The 15730-nt window shown below is 40.8% G+C and overlaps 1 protein-coding gene across 8 annotated transcripts in view; it reads left to right on the forward strand.

The window, feature by feature from the left end:
• meox1 (mesenchyme homeobox 1) overlaps positions 1–15730 on the forward strand; it is a 62307-nt gene that overhangs the window by 34987 nt on the left and 11590 nt on the right. For 5 of the 8 annotated variants that reach the window (XM_020616577.1, XM_020616574.1, XM_020616575.1 and 2 more), the window contains 2 exons: positions 10169–10283; positions 10987–11124. The gene's annotated coding sequence lies outside the window, so the exon portion shown is untranslated. Of the gene's footprint in view, positions 1–6066; positions 6109–8252; positions 8319–10168; positions 11125–15730 lie in introns of those variants that run through there. The other 3 variants (XM_020616581.1, XM_020616579.1, XM_020616576.1) reach the window with 3 other exon arrangements.

A 15730-nucleotide genomic window follows, 5' to 3' on the forward strand; every position in this document is an offset into this window, starting at 1 on the left:
GCTGAGACAAGTGTTAGCCTGTAATTATCATATACGGCTTAAAATATGGCACCAGGAGCCCAGTTCTTAAATATGCTGGAAGCACACAGATATCAGAAGGAACTGACTGAATACCAGTCAGCTGTTGAGTTAATTCTGATCATCAGCTGGCAAATCACACACAAGGACAGAGATTCTTACAAAAAGATGTTTATTCATAAATACAGAGCTACATGAAGTTGGATTTAGTTTTTCAATGCATACGATTTTTGTACAAAATAATTTTATGACGGTATGAGTGCATGCAGAGTTTAACCCCATTAGATACTCTCATCACCCCGTCAGCTCTGATTTTACAAACAATGTGTGGAGTCATGAAAACCTCACCAGAAAGAGGCTGTTATGGGTCAGAAAGTCACTTGTGAGTGAAATCCCATTTTTCTCTATAAATGTGTTTGCTGTACAAATACAGCCGTACTTAGGAAGGGCTGTTTATGGGTGTTTCAATACCAAAGTTAATTCTACTGTGAAATCTGAATTGAAGCTTGTTTTAAATGTCTCCAACTGTTCAAACATTATTTATGATATTAATTACTTCTTAAGCATAAAATGGTTTATCCTGGTAAAATCACTTCACCTATTGTACAACACTGTTAGTTTTGTAAAGGTGCCATATTGATTTTTCCAAATATTTATGCTTGTGTATTAAATTTTTTGTATTGCATTGTGTATTATTTGATAAATATTTTTTATGAACAAACACATGCCCAGTTATTCAGTTACAGAGCGAAGCATGTGTATCTAGTGCACACATATGAACATAGTAGCTGTGTGATTGCACATTATTTTTGTGCAAGTGTTTTCCATACATTTGTTTTTGCTTGTGTGTGTGTCTGTGTGTGTGTGCATGGGGGGAATGAACACAGCTGTGCAGAACTTGCTGTTTCTGTGTCACAAGAACAGTTGCTGTTGGCGTCCTGCCTCTGCTCTTTGCTACATTGACCACACACTTTATCTCTCGCTCTTCGTTTGCTGCTTTTCCCTCCCTTCTGTTTGTGTCCTAAATGCCAGCCCCATCATCAAAAACAAGAATGTCTCCAGCCCTGTGTAAAACAAGACTTCTACTTGTCGACAGCATACAAACAATCAGGAGTTGTCATTATATTTACTTTCTGGCCTGGCCTCAAAGTCCCAGAGTTGCTTCTTTACAAAGCCATGATTTTATTGTTTCTTTTTATGTTTACATCTCCAGCGAGGTCAAATGTAGGGTCTAGATTCCAGTTGGCTTTTTATGAAGAAGTCTGGCCTTGCGTCTTGGCGAGCGCATGGGGAAAAACAAAAATTCGATGATGACTGGCGGTACTAGTGAGGAACACAGGCGAGCTTTGAAACGGTTTGCCATTTCCCTCCAAGCAGTGATATAGCAGACAAGCAAAGCATAATCCAGAACACCGTAAATCAGTGCAGATTTTAATGGGATTACGATAAGGGGGTTAAAAAAACAAGACTTAAATCATAATTCTCAGGCCTAGTGAGTTATGGACTGTCTGGTTTCACCAAGAGCAGCGGTCTCGGTCCTGAATCTGTATAAATAATCATTGGAAAAATTAGGACTACTTGAACATATACAGGAATCAGTAAAGGCTGTGAGCACCATATGTGTTATGACCCGAGTCAGAAAATAAAGATATGTTCTTTTAACATGATGCAGCTACAGCCGATTTGTAAAACAGACCTGTTAATATCTTCTGCAGGCAAGTGACACCTTTTCAATGCCCACAAATAGCAGTAAAGATATTCACTGCCTCTCATGATGAATGACAGGCTGAGGTCTGAGCATCTGAAACATGATTGGATCGTAATTTTACTGTGTTCTGACACCTTCTGCTGCTTTTCTGCGGATTCATGTGGGCTTTGTTAGAGTATATATGGTACTGTGAGGACACGCCAGTCTCACAAAAGAATTCAGTGGACAGATCTGTAGAAATCATAACAGGGCAACAGAATTGCAGAGATCTGTGAATGCGGTGTGTTTCCAGCTGATAATTCTTTTTCCATACTAACTCTGCCTTTCCATCTATGAGCAGGTTATATAAGGATGAATGAGGAGGCATCAGAAGCGCTGAACTTTCCAGAAGTTACAAAACAATCATTTGTGATACCAGAATACCCCAAAATACATACATAAATACAGTACATAGAAACTCAGTACATCTTCAACCCCATCAGTTGATCCTATATGATCACCCCATATACAGTATGACCTCTCTGTTTCCTTTGTATGGTTATGTAAACAGACAATAATATAAACACCCCAAAACATACACACATGCACACCGAAAAAACAGGGCATCCATCTGACAACTAATCACCCTTAATTGTGTGCTAATAGTGAAAGCACTGCATGTGGAGGGGAAAGGAGGAACTGAGCAGGACGAGGTGAAAGAAAATAAACAAATACAATAGGAAGGGGAAAAGGGCAGTTTCAACTGAAAAAATATTATTGCAATTGACAAATTAGTAGGTATGGGATAACATTCTTATGGTGCAGTGTGTTTGTGTTGCAGCCAAATAAAGTAGTTACAGAGAAGGCAGTGGCCCAGCTACAGGAGGACTCACCTTCCAAACAGCCTGAACACTTTACTGTAATTGCCTATTTTATTTCAAGATCATTTCCAAAGACGTTTCCCAGAAAGAACCATGTAATTTGGTACTAATTACAGGTAAAATGAGAGAGCTGGTACATTTCTAAATGCTAAGCCAGCACAACCTTGATGCTTTTATTCACAGGACAGAAGCTACACACTCTACAGTTATTAACTGTGGTTTAATTTCAGCATTTCCCTTTACAATAAATAATAAATACAACACAACTGGACTAGCTTTAAAAAAAAAATCTGTTCCATAACTTTGTACCAGAAATCATTAGAAAATAGTGGACCTGTAAACTAAAGGTTACACAAAGTTTAGATCTCAAGCAACAGTTCTCTAAAATTGTGATTTTTAAAATAAGTGCAGTTGTTTGTTTTTTTTATCAGTCATATCAGAACAGAATTTGCATAACAAATCAAATGCAGGACAAACAGCTGATACGCTTCATGTAGATTTTTTTGGTTACCCACCTTCAGTGGCGTAGAGGACGGTGATTTAGCTGAGGGGGGGCTAGTAATGATGTTTGACTCTAACCATGTCCTGTTTTGTTTGTTTATGGCTCTGTTTGTACCTGCTTAACTTGCTCTGAGTCCGTGTGAATGACCACTTGGTTGTCTCAGTTTTATTTCTCTGATTGATGAGCAGGTGGGGGGGGGGGTCGTCGAGACAGAAACACCTACACTTAACTAAACAAGGCATGCTTTAGGGCTTGAACTGTGCACCGTCTCTCATCTGAAGCACAAAGCTGTCAGACTCAAACACATCATGCACCGTCTTTGAAACCCCTCCTCAATTACATATGTACTCCTACAAACATATGCAAACACACCAGGACACCAGTGAGTCCTGTTTATTGAGTCAGATGTTAAATTGTTCTCCAGCAAGGAGCACAGAGATTTGCAAGTGTTGAAACAGACTGCGCCTTGTGTGAAAGACATCCAAACACACGTCCTAGTTTTCCCTGGAGACGGTCCTGTAAGAGCTTGACCAGGCCACATCACAGTCCTTTAACTAGATCGAGTCAAGCTTCTTCTTGTCCAAAAGCTACAACAGTCCATCTGTGCACTGTGTGATGTGAAAGGCGCTGGCCCGCTAAAGTCCACAATGAAATGCAGTAAATTTATATGTGTACAGAAATCCAACAGATACCTGTGGAGCAGATTTATTCCCCAAATACTAAAAGATATCATTCAGAGTATTTAACATGGCTGGATTCTGTAGTTTGAGTTCTCCACGGAGATACATGATTGATGAGCTGGATTTTAGCAGAAAATATTTTTTCTGGTTTTCCCCTCTGTAGGTACAGTAGGAGTGCAGGTGGTTCAGCTTAGGTGGCTGAACTTTGGGCTGAGTGCGCAGTCACACAGCTCCCACTGGTGGTTAGACAGCATACAGCCTTCCCTGTCCAGATGACATAGGCCTTCACTCAAGAGATGCAGTAAAAACTCTGTTGCCCCTCAAACACAACAAACTCCATAACAAATGACAGTGATGTAACAAAATTATACTTGGTAAATTCAAGAGGGAGCACATTTTGGGAATTAAACTCAATAAATGTTTCACAATGTGGCCGAGCAGGGGCTCGTTGTCAAACGGCATAACCAAATCTGATGTAACTGGACTGATGGAAAGCAATAAAGTTAACTCCTCATCTATGAATAATGAGTGGTGATAGACCTCAGTTGGTTTCCCATCAATTGGAGACAGATGTGGGAGAGAAGGCAACGCATGGGTGGCGCAATCTGGGTCAAGCCCACATGGGGAGAGACAAGCAAATACAAATAGAGAGGTCCTCTCTGAGCGTCTCATGACCTCGATCAGATGACTGTTGACTGCCGGGTGTTGCAGAGATCACACTGAGGTCAAGGTCGAGACTGTATTTAATCTTTATTTTGTAACTTTTGATGAGGGAAAAAAAAATTTGTCCCATCACTGTATACCACATAGGAATACTAATACACAAACATATAATAAAAACCTGGACTTGTTGTATGGAAAAATCACTAGGCTATTTAAATACGACATTTCATGTTTACATTTTGGCTACAGTTATGTCCTAAGAACTTAATGTTTTACCTTATATAGTTTCAAAGATTCATTGGCCAAGAGAACGAGAGAACAATAAAGCTTCAGCCAGTTAAAAATCACTGCTCATACTCTGATTGTTAAGACACCAAAAGCAGTAGCTTTTAACGTGTCAACACCTGCCTAGCTGATGTGTGGTCAATGGAACTGTAGGTAAACAGATGGAATGATAGGTGAGAAGTGGTCTCGCCATCAACCGCACTTTGCTGTGTTCCATTGTGTTCTTGCAGCGTGGTAGGCTTCATTACACGGCAGCTGTTTGTTTAAAATACTTACTGAAAAAATTATTAGTTGAATAACTGTAATAATTAGAAAAGTGGTGTTTTAATGACCTTGGGACAAAGGGTCCATGATGTTGTCAGTCCGAGACACGAGTTTTAGCCTGTTCAAGGATATGATTTATTGTACTTAAAGCTGTAAGATCACTACTTTTATATAAACGATGGGCCACATGACTTGTAATGTGAAAGATGTCACTTGTAGTCACAGTGTCTTTGCATTGTATTTAGCATTTTCAATTTTTTGTTTTGACGGCTCACAGCTACTGTTTTGATCCAGTGTCTTATTAGCTGTCTGCTGATTCACCGTACTGTACTTCTCTTTAACAGTTTTGACTCACTTCAGTCTTAATAATCTGTCACTTCTATTGCATAGTGCAGAAGGTGTTTTCTTCCCAAGCTGCATTCATCCTGAAGCGTTTCTCAGACAGTGATGTGTGATTACTTCTGCCAGGTTCAATCACAGTCAGTGAGGTTTCAGCATCCAGCTGCAGAATACACAGCAGAGCCTGTTTCATTTGGCCAGAAACAGTTGTCAGCCGCTGTACCTTTGAGCTTTTGCTCTTTGCTTGTGTTGTTTGTTTGGAAAACTGTTCATGGGGTAACTAAAAGGAGCCTTAAATGTTTCTGTTGGCATGGACAAACATGTCAACAGGAGTTTGGCAGAGCAAGGAGAGTGAACAAATCAGGCTATACCTATGAATCCACATACCCCGGGCTCCACAGTGCACCTGACCTGCAGGAGTTGGAGCCAGACCAGGAGGAGTAGTTTGAGGTTTAACGACTCATTCTTTCTCTTTCTGACATCCAGCCATCACTTTCTCTCCCTGTGGGGAGCAGAGAGGTCAGAGCGAAGCTTTTATTCTGGCTCAGGTTTAGCAACATACAGCTCTGGCCTCCAGAAGAACTCCTATTCTCTCTGGCAGATGTTAAGGTGCTCTGTCGTCTCTCTCTCCTTTATATTGTCTCATCCTCTCTTGTTCCCATTCACTCCTGTCAGATCTGTCTTCACAGTGGCTGGTAAAATTACCTGGCAAGAACAACTCAAAGCACTGGACAGGGCTGATGTCTCCAGTGTCCCACTGAAGAGAGGTCCACTTTCTTGTGCCAAAGGGTCAGTTCTTACTGCATTTGGTGCACAGACAATTCTATATTATTCTATTTTTTTTTTTCTCAGAACAATGATTGTAAGATTTAATTTACAAAACATGGTGAACCCATTGTGGCTCGGTGGGTGTGCATTTTTATTTCCTGTTCTTGAACGGAATTTCAGCTTCACTATGGACTCGGACAAACAGTACATGTTTGCAACACTGTGGTAGCTGTTTTCACTCTGTTCTTGGCCGGACAGCTTGTGAAGATGTAAACAGATGGTTGAGTTTCTGGTGCTTCAGGAGAACTGACAGTTCACTTTGGGAAGCTGAATAGATGAATCTGGAAAATGTAGAAGCCCAGTGTAAAGTTGGAGATACACTGTGAGTAGAGAGGCTAAGTGAAGCCTTTTGTCATTTGTTTGTTTTATAATTTTATGGCCCTGACAGGCTTAACACTGCACTAAACAGTGGCTCAGCATTAAACTACAGTACATTTTCTGGCAGTTACATCGCTCATGTGATTCAGTTGTCCAGGTCTTATTTCTGACATACTGATAAAATGTAAACACCAGAGACAACAATAAAAACTGACAGTCTAATGTATTTTTTTAAACAAATGAGAATGTTGTCAACAATCCAAAACCTAATAGTTTTTAACAAATGTATTGTCCAGAAATGAACTTTCTCTAAAGTATCTAGTGAAAATGTTAATGACGCCAAAATACACTGTGGTTTGTAAATGAGGTTCCATCCAGTACATGACATAAGTAGAACAAAGATGGAACAGCCAGGTTAACTCGTAGTGTACTATTACAGGAGTGTGTTTCATCACTGGCTCTCCTATTTCAAGTGAACTGTTGTCAGAATTAAATAAAAACCATATTGCGCCGAGTGAGAGCAAAGCCAGAGCTGCTCTGCCACACCTCACTGAAGCTCCCTGAACATTAGGTAGAGGTCAGTGTTGTGTAAAACCTTCACTCACGATGAGGCACTCGCTTATGTAAATGTATTGTTATTCTCGTTCACTGGTCCTTTAGCTGTCATCAGATGCACACAGACCTTCTGCACACTTAGATTTATATGCAGCAGAGTGACTGGGTCTTTTTTGTGCCTATAGAATCAGTCATAGAATGGAGCCTGCTAGACAAAGGATGTTCATACTGTAGCTACAGCATATGTGAAACCAAACCAAGAAGTCTGTAATAAATTATCTGAAATGTTGAAAAAGAAATTAAAGACAAATATGAAGGGGGAAAACAAACTCTTTATTACACTTTAAACGTGTACAGTGCACTGCTTTTAAAATAAGCACAAACCATATTTTTAGACGTGAACTATTTTTCACTGAGGACGATGAAACTCCCAGGTGACTTGGCTGCATTCTGAAGGGAGTGAACCAGAGGTGTAACGTCCTTCATGAAGTACTACAGCATTTATCAGGTTTAGTGTCTTCGTGGTTAGATAGGCTGCCATTTGTCAAAAGGTGAAAACAGCTTAATTTTATGGCTGACGTTGACTGTTAACATTTTAACATCACATCCATTCATCACTTTGAAATGTGGCAACATTATCTTCTTTTTTTTTATTGCACGTTAAATGAATGTTGCAGCATTCAGAGTGAAATAAAAGCATCTGTGTTCTGAATATTTTATGTGTTTTGCATTCTAAAATTTCCACCTTTCCACTCAAAATAATTTGAGACCTAGATAATTTGTTCTTAAGTAACGTGATGGTTGCCACGCACAACAAAACCAGTGAATATAATCACAGCTAATGTCTCTGGCAGCCGATGCTTTAATAAAGCCATGTACACATAACCTGTTCCTGTCCAGGAAAATGATCATATGAATTAGTTTCTATGTTTGTTTGTGGACGTCAGCAACAGACTCCTGTTGTAGAATTCATGATCAGAACATAGAGATCTAAGGAAAATAAATACTCAAGTCATAGTCGAATTAGGTGTGTTAAGTTTGTGCCGCAGTAGAACATATACTTTAAGTAAATGTCCTTTTCATAATGCACTCTCATACACACACCCTCCTACACACTGATCAAACACTACACAGTGCTGCAGGATCACACACCTTTATCTTTTCCCACCCTGTCAGATTAAGTGTATTCTTGGAGAGGGAGCAGCAGCGTTGTCGGGACAGTGTTGAAGAGCTTGATTGAAAGGCTTCCGAGAATTCTCTGGCTTTGTTGTGCAGCTTCCCCCGCGCAGCCGCCGGAGGTAATGGCTTTAGCAGGGGCAGGTATACAAAGCTCCTGTGGTCACAGACCGGAGCTGTGCAAACTTTACTGTTGACATCTGGAATTTCTTTCCTCCCCATCATCCCATCATTTTTATTTTCTTCCTCCTCTTCTTCACCCCCCACCCCCCCCTCTTTTTTTTTTTTTTATGATTGACTGAATCACTGGGTAAAGTATCCATCATTGTGAAAGCATCCACCAGCTAAATATAGACATTTGGTTTCTTGTGCCTGTTATGGCTCTGCATATTTTGCCACACGTGATATTTTGGCATGGTAGTGCAATGGTTAGCGCCGTTGCCTCACAGCAAGAAGATTCCGGGTTCAAGCCCGGGCCGACCGAAGGCCTTTCTGTGTGGAGTCTGCATGTTCTCCCTGTGACTGCGTGGCTTCTCTCTGGGTACTCCAGCTTCCTCCCATAGTCCAAAGACATGCAGCTTAGGCTAATTGGTGACTCTAAATTGCCTGTAGGAGTGAGTGTGGTTCTCTGTCTCTAAGTGTCAGCCCTGTCCAGGGTACCCCTCCTCTTACCCAGTGTCAGCTGGGACTGGTTGCAGCCCCCCTGAGACCCTCATCAGGATAAGCATTATAGATAATGGATGGATGATATCATACCCTCCTCGTCTGTGGCCTTGGCTACACACTGAACCCCTACAGGGTTTTACTGGTGGATGTACACACAGAGTAGTTCTCACTGGCAGTTTCTCTCACATCACAGATACTTTGTGTCTTATCATAGTGCTCACACATTGTCACTCTACAGAGGGTGATGCCACCGGCAGTCTGTCACAGGCTTTGGCTTGTCTCAAGTACATCAGTACATATCATATCTGAAGAATCATCTAGAGTAACAAAGTGTAACCTTTGGTGCATTTGTCTTCAGGCCTTTTTATCCTGTTGTTTGCCGTCTATATATTGATAAAAAGTCCTGGTACCAGCAATGTCAAAAATGTTTTACTTAAAATGTCCACACAGTTAAGGATTTTAGGTTTCTCTTTCTCCCTTTCTTTTCTCAGTTGCTGGCCTCATGCACGTTCAGTTTACTCCACCATATTGTGAATATTCACTCCCAATTTCTAATTCTGTACGTTATTCTTTGTATTTCTTGTATTTCTCTTACTTTGATCTTCCAGTTTTTGAACACAGGATGATTTGATTTTGACCAAATCCTTGTTATTTGTTTCATGGCTGCAACTCTTAAGTATTTTAAAATATTTTTTTTCTAACATGCACTCAGATGGACACATCCCTAAAATCATACACTTTGGTTCAGGGCCTTGTTTAATTTTGCATATTTGCACGATAGAGGCTGTGATCAGTGGCCAGAATGTTTAAAGTACACAGCAGTAAAAGAAATCATGCGACAGTTTCACATATTTTCACCACATTTCCTTCAACACTCCCTTTCAGTTGATTTTATACAGTTTGATTATTATGGAGGATCTTGAGTATATTTTACATTGGAATTCCCTCCTGTGTTTAGAATTTCATTTTTGAGGCTGGAGAATTTGTTAAAAAAAAAAAAAGCTCGAGATAATCATCCTAATTTTATAGCACTTTGACAAGGCAACTCTAACTCAAGGTCTGTGTACTAGCTCTTTCTGGAGTATCTTATGCAAAATTACAGAGAACCAAAGTTAAACTGGAACTTTTTAGTTGCGTTCCAGAAGAAATAAAACCTCATTCAGAATCCCATTGAGGTTTCTAATCTGGCTAATAGCTAAAAATCCAGCCTTGGAACACAACCGTTCTCAGTAGAATGTACTATAATGATATATTTCTTTAAAATGACATATTATTGGCATTAACCTAATATTTCTCTTTTTATCAGGCTTTAATGAACACCATTTCCCAGAAGCCCGAGCCCATTGAAGCTGCAGTGACACGAGCTGATGCCAGCCGACTGGCAGGAGAATTGAACTGAGGTCCAGAGTCGAGAGATGGCTGTAAGTACTATTGTCTTATGTTTTTATAAAAGTGTTAAAAGAGGTGGAGACTAATATCAGAAACACACAATTAACCTTGTCCTACTTGGACAGCCGAAGTCCAGAAGTCTAGTAAATAACAGTGATGCATAATATGTATACTGCCATGCTGCAAAGCGATCACAGGAAGTGTAGCTTTTCTGATGCCATGAAAGAAAATCATTAATTAACCTTGTTAAAACCACAAAAGTTTACATTTTCACTAGTAAGTGTTGCATTGGTTGATGGCTTCTTTTAGAATATGAAAAAAAATCCCAAGGAATGTGCTTAGTTTTCTTACAGTGACAGTAGCAGAGGCTACCCAGATGTGTTGGCTTTCTATTATGGCCTATTACAAAGAAGAAGAAGTCAGTCCTTGACTCTAAATGCAGTCGATGCATGATGATGTCCAAGTCATTAGTGCTGAAGTCCAAGTTGTCACGAGTCCAGAAAATCAGTCAGATAAGACTACATGTAAATGTGTGAATGTCTAAGGTTCCTTTTTTGGATGCATGTTTGGGAATTCTTTTTACTTGCATGTGGATGTAGGCGTTTCATTTCTCTGCATAGTTAAAACTCTCCACATTAGGGTGTTGGTGCCCTTGTGTCTGGAGAGTGTAAGCTCCAAAGAATTTGTTCAGTGATTCAGGAAATGTGTGGCACAGTGAGTTTGCTCCCTTTTGAGGTGTTTGTTGGCCAAGGCTGATCCTGACAGTTCTCCAGGGAGCGTGCTCAGTAGGCCTCTTCAAAGAGTCCTACCTCCCAAAGCAGGAAGTCCAGCCCTGTGCTGCTTGGAAACAAGATGAGGCAGACAGGAAGGAAGGTAATCCATGAACACACAACATACACACACACATGTTCAGCCATGTCCGATCATTCCCTCCTGACACCCACAAAAATGTGTATTCCTTGGACCCCACCGACATTTAGTGTGATTTATTTTGTGATTCGAGCTGTTAAAAGCCAAAGTGATCACAAGCAGCTTGGTGTAGATCACTCGGGTTTCCTGTACCGCAGCTGTGTGCAGGTGAATATGTGTGTGCAAAGACTTTAAAGAGCAGCTTTGCCACAGTAACAGCATGCAGCCATGTGGCCACATTCTTGCCTTCTAAAATAACCTGAAAATTGTATGAAATTTGGTATGCACTATCAAGTATGATGGATGGGAAGTCAGTTTTGGAGCTAGATTGATTTATCTGTCCCTGGCAAATGTAGCCCAGCACATCAGTTGCACAGTTTTGGAAACAAGTGAATGTATCCGATTGTTCTTCATGGCAATAATTTTGCGTCCTGCTGCTAAGCTGTTCCACACAACACCTACCTTTCAGAAATAGATTGATGACTGATTTTTTTTTTTTTTTTTTGACTTCTTAAATAAGACAACTGGGATTCGGGGTTTAAAAAATGCTTTTGAAAGCCCACTAATCCAACCACTGTCTGTTTGTTCATGAAGAGATGAACTGACTCTTAAGGCTCAGGCTTAATTCAGCTGTTCTAGCTGAAAACCACTAGAGAGCACTCTTCAGTTGATTTTCCATGAGTGAGGGATTGACTCATTCTGTGGCTCAGAGCTGAGTGAGAATGTGGCTGGAACAAAAATCTGTTGTAGTTGCCAATGGAATCAGTAGCCTGGCTTCCAGTGTTAGACCTAGCCGGGTCCTGCTCATATTATACGCTATGTGGTAATACTATGGCAGCAGGAAAATTAGTCTTTGCGGTGTGGTGTCAGTGAGGCAAAGATTAGCTGTTTTTATTGTTGTAAGATGACCTTGTGTGGAAGCTGGAGAACTATAATATAAGACACGAAGCCAGGTCACTGAGAATTGAAAAATTCCACTTATTCACTGCAGTACAAGAGGAACAAATTGTTCTTAAAACCACCACATTTTGACTCTGTGTCAGGGCTCACTTTCAATTCAAGTATTCCACATATTTTCATTTCATTTTAAAACTAAATTTCTTTTCCTATAAAAAAAAAATCCAAAACCCAGAAAACCATTTAAGCTTCTCTATAATAAACTCTCCCCTGGTAACCTCTCATCCGCTTACCAGGCGAGGTGCAGTTCGTCTTCAGCATCCTATTGTCTTTGACCTGTAGAATAATCTGAAAATCTGACTGTGGAACATGGTCAACAACATCATAATATAAGATGATAAGAAGCCAAAGCCTTGGAGAGCTCTTACATTTCCTCACAACATCGGGAAACTGTGGCCAACACCTGATTCCAATCATATGTGATCATATGTGATTATTAGCATCTGTCGGTGTCCCTGCTCGCTCTCTCCCTCCCACACACACATACACGTCATGTATAAATGCAGACAACAGTTTGTTAGGCACAATCAGAAGATGGTTTGCAGATTATTCCTAGCACTGGTATAATGTAATAGTTTTTTATGATGGGTTGTCCAGAGATTTTATATTAATATCTTATCCAAATCTTTGCAAACAAATCAGTAGAAATTCTGAGAGCTGTACTGTCATATCCAAGTTTTACCTAAAAAGAGCCATGGTCACATTTACTGTTTGCTTTAAAAAGAAATACTCATTGATGTCTTCAGATTTTGTTAATCAAAAACCAACAGGTTCATGTGCTCGTTTGCCCACTTGGTTGGTTTGGATCCTATGATCTTCAAGGACTGTTTTCTTAAGACATGTCCTGATCTGGGACCAGTGTGGCCCACTGAAGTTCACGTACAGTTTGGCCACTATGTCTGATTATATATTTTGAAAATGCTTGGCCAAAGATCTTACCTACATTGAAATGCTGCTGCTTCAATATTAAAGTTGCTGGGAGCCAGTGCAGTACTTAAAGTAACTTTTTTCAGTTATTTGACACAAAGTTTATTTACAGTATTTTGCTATTATTAACTTATTTGAATAATGCCATTTGAAATTAAAAAATATTTATTTGGGAAAATTATTATTATTGTTGTATGATTTAGTCCCCCATCCCAAGCTACTACCACAAATAGAATCTAAATCTGTGGGAAGCACTGTAAATTATAACACACTGATGTTTCTAATTAGCCAACATTGGTAGACTATCCATCCATCCATTTTCTGACGCTTATTCGGAGTCGGGTCGTGGTAGCAGGTTTAGTAAGGTAGCCCAGACGTCGCTCTCCCCACCATTGTGTTCCAGCTCCTCTGGTGGGATTCTGAGGCGTTCCCGAGTCAGATGGCCTGGCCTCCTGGTCCTGGAGGCATCCTGATTCCCGAACTACCTCAGCTGGCTCTTTTTGATGTGAAGGTTTTGAAGGTTCTACTCCGAGCTCCTTCCGGATGTCCGCACCTTATCTCTAAGAGGAAGTCCAGCCACCCTATGAATAAAACTCATTTCGACCACTTGTACTCGCGATCTTATTCTTTTGGTGCTCGTGACCATAGGTGAGGGTTGGATTGTAGACTAACTGGTAAATTTAGAGGTTTGCCTTTTGTCTCAGCTCCTTCTTCATCAGGACAATCCAGTGCAACATCCACATTACTGCTGATGCTGCCCCTATCCGCCTGTCAATCTCACAGCTCGATTTTAGCCTCACTCATGAACAAGACCCCAAGATACTTAAACTCCTTCAGTTGGGGCAGCAACTTAGTCACAACCTGGAGGGAGAAGTTCACCGTTTTCCAGCAGAGCATTGGTGGACTAGTAACATTAAAATACTGCTTTGTGTTGAGCAGAACACGTTTATTATAATAATAATAATCACCTTTATTGGCCAAGTATGTTACACACAAGGACTTTGTTTGCGGTACAGAACCGAGGCAGCCATCTGCGGCGCCAAGTCAACTGATGGCTCTAATCATCAGGGGCAACTTGGGGGTTCAGTGTCTTGCCCAAGGACACTTCAACCTGTAGACTGGAGGCACCGAGATTCGAACCTCCGACCTTCCAGTTGGGAGACGACCGCTCTACCCACTGAACCACAGACATGTTACTGCATGTACTTATAACTGATCAGAAAAATTTAATGCAATTGCAGTGAGCTACTAAACACTACTTGCATGCTTCCACAGAGGCTGATTACATGCTGTGATTTGGTTCTTGGCTGCACCAGTGGGAGTGAAAGAAAGCAGTAGTCTTGTTTACTGGCTCCTATCAGTCTGTCAGCAGGGCAAAAGACTATCTCATTTTCACAGTCATGAAGTAAATTAACCAGATCTGAGCATACAGAGAGCCTGGGTCATCTCAGTAATTCTGGAATAGGTGCTTTGCTTATTATATTTTATTTAATTATATACGCCACTTTGCTTTTTCCCGCTCTTTTTTCCCCCTTCCCTCCTCCTCATATTCACCCCCACTTGTCTTCAGCACAGTAGCAGAGGTAAGGGGCTCCCACAGGCCAGTGAGACCCAGGTGAACATGGGGTCACATTGGGTCACACTGTCAGACAGAGACTGATGGAGGGCCCTAATCCTGCCAGTGTCACAAAGATGGATCATATGATAACACACACATTCATGTACAAATGTATATTGAAGGTTGCAGCAATGCAAACATGACAACAGAGAAGCATTTTACAAAACCTACATACTGTATCGTATGCGGGCATGCATGTACTCCCTTACACTCTTTTTTGTTCCATGCTCCCACTTTCTCTCATGCACACACACACACACACACACACACACACACACACACGCACACACACACACCATGCTAGACTGACAGAAACAGGTTGTCGGCAGAGTGAGGGCAGATGTGATTAATGTCCAGCTCATTTATCTGCAGTGTGTGGTGTGTATGCCTGAGTCCACATACTCCTGAGCTTCTCCAACAAACATGCTTTCTCACACATGTATTATTACTACAGTACTGTGCAGTGAAAGATGTGGCTCATCATGAAACAACATTAAGCATCAGTGTTTCTTAAGGAATAAGGCTGCTGTTACTTTAGTTTGTCGACAAGCCCTGTGAGTAGTCATTATGTCACCAAACTTCTAGAAACAGTTATTTCATGAAGACCTGTAGGTTCATTTTTCTGCTCCACTTTCTGATGTGACTGGACCTTTATCTTTTAATAACATCAAAAACGTGTTTCTCACATTCACAGAGAAATGCTGTAATACAAACTCAGCATTCTTAGAGACACATGCACACATACTCTCACTGATGTATATTTTTGCAGTACACAGACACACACTCTAATTTATACTGACACACAGATGGCCCCTGCTCTGACCACAAATGTAGTGTAACCCCTGCTCCCTGCGGTGCAGCCAGAGCTCAGGCTGCCAGTAAAAGCAAGGGATGCTTCATGGCTCAACAATTCGCTGGGTAAATGGAAAGGGTTTGTGTGTGACCTCAAACACTTTCTTTTCTGTCTCTCCCTCTCTCTCCCTGTCTCACTTTCTTTTTCTTTCATTTTGTCCCTTCCAAGTCATCTTGCCTTTCTCCTAATCGGATGTTCTCTTTGGTCTTTTTTTG

The sequence above is a fragment of the Monopterus albus genome, unplaced genomic scaffold (genome assembly GCF_001952655.1).
Source record: "Monopterus albus unplaced genomic scaffold, M_albus_1.0 scaffold175.1, whole genome shotgun sequence".
In the NCBI taxonomy this organism is placed as follows: domain Eukaryota; kingdom Metazoa; phylum Chordata; class Actinopteri; order Synbranchiformes; family Synbranchidae; genus Monopterus; species Monopterus albus.